The sequence below is a fragment of the Alosa sapidissima genome, chromosome 14 (assembly GCF_018492685.1).
Source record: "Alosa sapidissima isolate fAloSap1 chromosome 14, fAloSap1.pri, whole genome shotgun sequence".
Lineage (NCBI taxonomy): Eukaryota > Metazoa > Chordata > Actinopteri > Clupeiformes > Clupeidae > Alosa > Alosa sapidissima.
The window spans coordinates 5703343-5709991 of NC_055970.1; positions in this window are offsets into that span (position 1 = coordinate 5703343).

The window sequence follows — 6649 nt, forward strand, 5'->3', positions numbered from 1 at the left end:
CTGAAAGCGGTTGCGTGTCATTACACGGGCGAAATTTGGTGTCAAGCCCAGTGAACTTTGGGTGCTCCAGTAATCAGCGATTTGAGGCTTTCTAGTCAGACCCATGCTGATCTGAATGGCCAAAAACGCCTCCATCTCAGAGCGATCAGTGGGTTTATAGTCACGTAAACGAGATTGACTCGCTAGCTCGGTGGAAGCTAACGCCTCAGCATAGCGGTTTGTCTCAGCCACCATGAGATCAATAGCACAATCGCTAAAAAGGCTTTAAAAAAAGGTATGGATCACTACAATCCCAAACACTCTGCGGACCAGGTCGTGGGTTGGTGTGTACAAAAGGGATCCTCCCATCAGATCGCTTCCTCTCCCCCTCAGTGGCCACCGTCTTGCCCGTCGCATCTAGCCACTCCCGCGGGGCGTCTCCCTCACCACAGCCAGTGAAGTCGCCGGCCTCGGTGAAGTCGCCGGCCGCTCCTCCTTCTTCGACTCCCTCCTCGTCCTCCCCTGGACCACACAGGACCCCCTCCAAGTCCTCCTCTCCAAATCCGAAAAACTCCTCATCGCTGTCACTGTCCCAGTTGAAATTAAAACTCTCCTCCATGGTCGTAAATTCACGGTACCGCAATCGCAAACTCTCTCTGTGTGCTAGCTAGATAGCTTGATATTTAGCTGATGCTAATTTGTTTCTTGAAGTTTGTGAATGACGTAATTAGCATATTTGTGAAATATTAACCAATCGTGATCTGTCTAGAACATGTTTACTATCATATCAACATAGCAACAGCACAGTATCTTTGGTAACGATGTTTTAATTGGCTACATGTTAGCGCAGCAATGATGATGCTCCTTGGGCGCACATATGCACCCTTGGCATTCTAGAACACACTCATTGTGGGCGCATACTGTATATGCACCGTTGGCAGTAATCGGGTTAAAAATGATCCCATAAGAGACAACAAGATGATCAACGTGTTTAAGAATGTCAGAATTTCTGTCTAAATTGCATGTGAATGTCCCGCAATAGGTGATACTGTATGAGGACCCTGAGATTGTGAAGGATGAGCTGCCTTTGGTGTTTGATAGTGTGTTGAACACTTCTATGCTGAATATGTTCACTGCCACCGTTAGCTCAATGATCATTTATAACCACACACTTTGATTCAGCACCAAAGCCCAGATACTCCTCACCAAGCCCTGCTCACCCCACAAGCTCCTGCTGAGCACGTACTCAGACCACTCCTCCAATTACATGATGTCTACTGTATATGGAGAGTACAGTACTGGGGGAAAGTAGAGGGGAAATTATTCCTAATTTTCTTGGTACAGGAAAAAGTTTGCAGCAGTATCATGGTACACAGTTTTAGGATTATTTTGATCTAGTCCATGATTCTGCATGAGTGTTGACTGGAATAAGAAAATGACAACAAAAATGGTTTGATGCAAATAAACATTTAATAGCATTTGTCATTATGATATCAATTTCAGATATCCTTTGTGAAATTTATGGAGAAATATAATGGTCAATGTTAAGTTCAAAGTTTAAGTTCAAGTTCTGTTTTTGGCAAAACAGCAAAGCTGTTTTTGTTTTTTATTCTAGTAGTAAATCGACCAAAGACATAGTTCTCCCATTTGGCTCCCAGTGTGTTTAATATATCTACAGGATCATCTAAATTTCCTGTCAAAATGTTGTTATCTTTATTAATTTTTTTCTCATCGATGATTGTTGTAGCTTTGAAGTTGTCTTGCCTAGCAACCAAGATTTGAACCTCCTCATCGGATTGCTGTACCCATGATTTAAAAGAAATTACCTCATGAATATGTATTCCTTCAAGATTATCCAGAAATGTAAGAACAAACTTCTGACCTTTTTGAGTACCTACATTACAGGCATAGAATATGATTTGGATGCTGCTTATCTCTTTGGTGACAATTTGGCTATTTCGCAGTTTAGCAGCTAGTGTATTTGCATCTAATCCACACACATAATTTTGGGACTTTACAAAGTGTCCATGGCAGTGGACTTGTATGGATAATTCTTTTATATCAGACAATTCCGTCTTTATATTTGTAATTGATTGTCCTTCCTTTGTCATAACAATATTGTTGTGGTCAAACATAGCAAGATATTGACGTATGTTACCATATTCTTTTTTGACCCCTTCCATTTTTTTCATGGCATGACCTACAAAGTCATCATTTTTGGGGTACACACTGGCAAATTGTATCACTGCACTTGGTTCTTTCCCATATATATCAAGCTCTTCCTCCCTCAAGATGTTGATTAGTTCCTCTGTGAATTCACTCCTTTGCGTATCTGTACCACAAACCTTTGGCAGCTTGACTCTGAGGGTTTGGTAAGGATGATTATGCCCTTCAGCTTTAACTGCTTTTAATAATTCATTGGCTAAACTCTTTGGTAAGTGTCCTGCGACAGTAAACTTGGAGTCTTTGTCATCACATTTGGACTCTAGCCGGATCTCCACTGTATCAGCCTCATATATAAGAACCTGAGAGATACTATCAACTCCATTGCTCCACTCTTTACTAGCAAAATTATAAAGGTCAAGTTGCTTATTTGCAGCTATACTGATGCGCTTGTATTCCTTATGAGGAAACGTGAACAATTCAATTTCAGCATTCTTCTTTTCATCATCTAAGAAAAAGTAGAAATACATTTTTTCCCGGCCAATGGAAATGTCCTTATGAGACTTTTGGATCTCTTGTTCAAAGGTCTCTAGGAATTCAAAGCCACAAAATAACTGGGTGATCTTAGGAAACACTACTATGACAATAGCATCATCCTTAAACATTTTAGAGACTATATCAGCAATGTATTTTGCATTTTTGGCTCCACTGTCCCAAAACAAGTCTGAATGTGGATCTGTTGGAGTTTTTTGAGCAAAATCACCACTTATATAAAGCCTTATGTGTCTTCCTTTGACTGTATTTTTTATGTCTGCTAAACTCGTGTCCCTGAGGTCTTTAACATTGTGTTGGAATTGGTTTTTGATTTCCTCATATCTCTGATCGGTCGATCCATCGAGGCTGAGGTGAATGTGAACGGGTCCTGAAGCACTGCAGTGCTCCACCAGCTGCAGGAGGGCCCCAACCAAAAGGACTGATGGCACAGTGATCTTCACCATGATCAGCTCGGCTCAGCTCCTGAAGAAACAACACAAGGCTACATCTCCACATGTTTTGGATAATATGTGCCGTCATACTTTTACTAGGCCACGCAAACTGTGCCCAGAGAATATGGAACTGATTTTTTTTTTTTTTGCTTAGTGCTATGTGTTGTCAACGGTTTTCTTGAAATTTTAAACTATATATTTTTTTTTACTGTATAGGCTACACACACACACACACACACACACACACACACACACACACACACACACACACGTGTATATATATATATATATATATATATATATATATATACACACACACAGACACATGCACATCTTGCAGCATGATTCAATTACCAAAGATGGATAAAAAAGGATAAAAGTAACATTTTCAAGTAGTCAAACATCTTTTTAACAAGCAATAAGCCACCATTATACATCAGAAGAGTACATCATGGCAATACTTACTAAGGATGATTTTTCAGTTTTTGTCTCTTAGAAATATTAAGGGCTGAGGTGAATTTCACAAAGACAATCCTAAAGCCAAGAGAATAGCCCAAGACAATGACACATGAACATAAAGACATGAACTATGTGTTCACAGCAGATGTCTCAAATACAGAATAGAAACTTAGTCATTCAAATACTCGTCACTTGCTGAGACATATACAACATGTCCATTATCATTACTAACTCTGAAACACTACACAAATGCAATTTTATTGAAAACATCAATTACCATCTACTGGTCAAATCTGTTTCCATGCATGTGAAATGATACATATGAACAAAGCCAAAACCATCCTTATTATGTGGCAATGGAAAGGAAGAGCAGTACTCACCTCTCTGTCTGGTTCAGGTGAATTCTCATGTAGGGAACTCTGGTTAGTACTTCCTCTTTATATAGGACCAGGCAGCTTATTTTGACTTAACCAATGGCATCAATGTGTTATCACTCTAATGTACAAAGAGGTAATAAACCCAGCGTTTATTCAGGAGGATAAGATACACAATAGGTCAATACTAAAGGCTATTCTAACTTCATGCTTTCAGCTTTTCCAATAATAACAAAGTGAAAGTGCCTTTCAATTCACCCAAGGACACTAAAATTAAAAAGGTTCAAGGAAGCACAAACACAGAGGACACTGTACAATTAAAGGTTTAGGGGCGCTATACACTACATACAAACAGGCACAGACTGCAGGACACTGCACACCAGAGAACAAGGATACGCAGGACACAGTGGAAAGAAAACATTGTGTGAAAAGTACTGCAAGAGCACTGCATAAGGAGTGACTGCACACGATGGGTGGAGGTGATACAGAATTAAGAAATAAAAATACATTAAAATAAGATTAAATGAAGAAACAGGATAAGCAGTTGGTTAGGATGCGGAGGGGTTGAAGGTGGATAGTGGTTTGCATTTGCACAGTGGCAGGACATTCCAGAGTGTAGGGCCTGCCATGCTGAAGGCCCCCACACCCATGGAGCGAAGCTTAGCGGGGGAATGGATAGAGATGGGCATCTGTAGAGGGTAGAACGGTGTGTATTTGAGAGATAGGGAGGGGCTATGTGGAGAGATTTGTGTACAAGCAGAATGATTTTGTATTGGATTGGTGATCCCATGGCCTAGCAGCAGAATTTGTAATATATTAGGCTGTGTATTCTTTTTAATGAGATGCCAAAGAGTAGGGCGTTGCAGTAATCTAATCGGGAGGCAATGGAAGCATCTGTGACTGTCTCAGCAGCAAATGGGGTGAGAGAGGGACAGAGTTTAGAAATGTGTTTCAGGTGGAAGGAAGCTGTTTTGATGATTTTTTTGATGTGTGAATCAAAAGAGAGGGTAGAGTCGACTATGACACCACATTTTTTTTTAGCTCAGTAGAGGTGGTGGTGAACTAACCAGAAATGGCTAGCTGGGAATGTGCCAGATTTTGCAGTGATGTGCACAAGATGGCTTCTGTCTTGTCTTGGTTCAGTTTCAGGATGTTCTGTGTCATTCAGCTGCTGAGGCAGTCAACCAGGTTTATGGACTGACCATTGAGTCTGGCTCTTGGCGGATAGCATACCCAAAGTCCCAAGCTGAAATTCTCATCACTGTCCTGTATTTTTTCCTAAATTATTATCTATCACTTCATATTCCCTTATTGTGTGCCTTTAGAAATATGTTGACAATTATTTTTTACAGTCAGTCCAGTGTTGCTTGTGCTTCTTCCTTTGTCTAGCTCTTGCATAATACGGTTTGATTAGTAGCTGCTAACACAGTAGACCCAACTAAACACAGATCGGTAAAGTCGGTTTCCTGCAATAAAAGTAATAAAATAATTTGTGCAGTTGGCATGCAGTTCTCCCTGTCTGTTTAAACATAGTGTGATAAAACATTTGCATGTGGTATTGAGCTCAACGGACTACTGTAAAACAATTGACTGAGCCTGCAATACTAGACAAGTATTTTCCAACATGAACAACACTCCACTATGGTTAATTCAGACTTAAGTACAAACCTTTGAGCATTAAAATGCTACTACTGACTGATTTACTGACGTGGACATGTCAGGCCACCATTTAAGTGCTATTGCACAGGGATGCTCTGCTGCGTCCCCTTTCTTCTCTCTTTGCCACTTGCATCAAATTCAGTAGTAGATTAGTATGTTTAAAATTGTACATGATCATTTATAAATAAAAAATAAACAAATTAATTAATCAACAACAAAAAATCTTACAATTACAAATATATATATATATATATATCACTTTTACAAATCAATGGTACACATACACTTCTGCAGGTACAAATACTTTCACCTTTGGGAATCAGAAGTGTCTTTTATGTATTGTATGTATCATTTACACCGTGTAGCAGTAAAATGATTTATAACTGTAGAAATTATTAAATATGTGTATGAATCTGTGACACATACAATATTTTAGTGTCTATGATTTCTACAGTTACAAATATTTTTTTACAGGGTGGGTGGCTCTTGCAAAAAAAAAAAAAAAAACCTGCAGATAAGTACAGTACATGCAAATGACAAACTGGAGCAGCCTCTCTGCTCTAGTGCCATACTACTGCACAGGATTGTGAGAGAGTGGCCATTCTCAGTACACTTTACCAATTCCACTAAACAACTTTCAAGTTTATTTAGCTCAGAGAAATGTTATGTAGTTCCGTTATATGCATTTTTTTCTGTTATATATATTATATTCAGTGTTTTGGAGGTGCTTTTTCTCTTAGTGTGGCTCGTGCACACTAATGTATCAGAGGACAAGAGGCAAAGAGACACAACTAAACAGGCAGTGTGGCTTTCCTCTGTGTAACACTCCAATATGGCTCCATTATTCATGCTTGAGTACATCCATTTGAGCATTAACCCGCTAAACATTAGACATCTGATGGATGTACAAATCATGTCTTTATTGCGTCTGTCGGTCCAAAACCAATTCTGGATGACTACACAACGTGCAAACTAGGGTGGGCTTATTTATATGAAGTTTATTGATATACACATTCAAAAGCAGTTTGA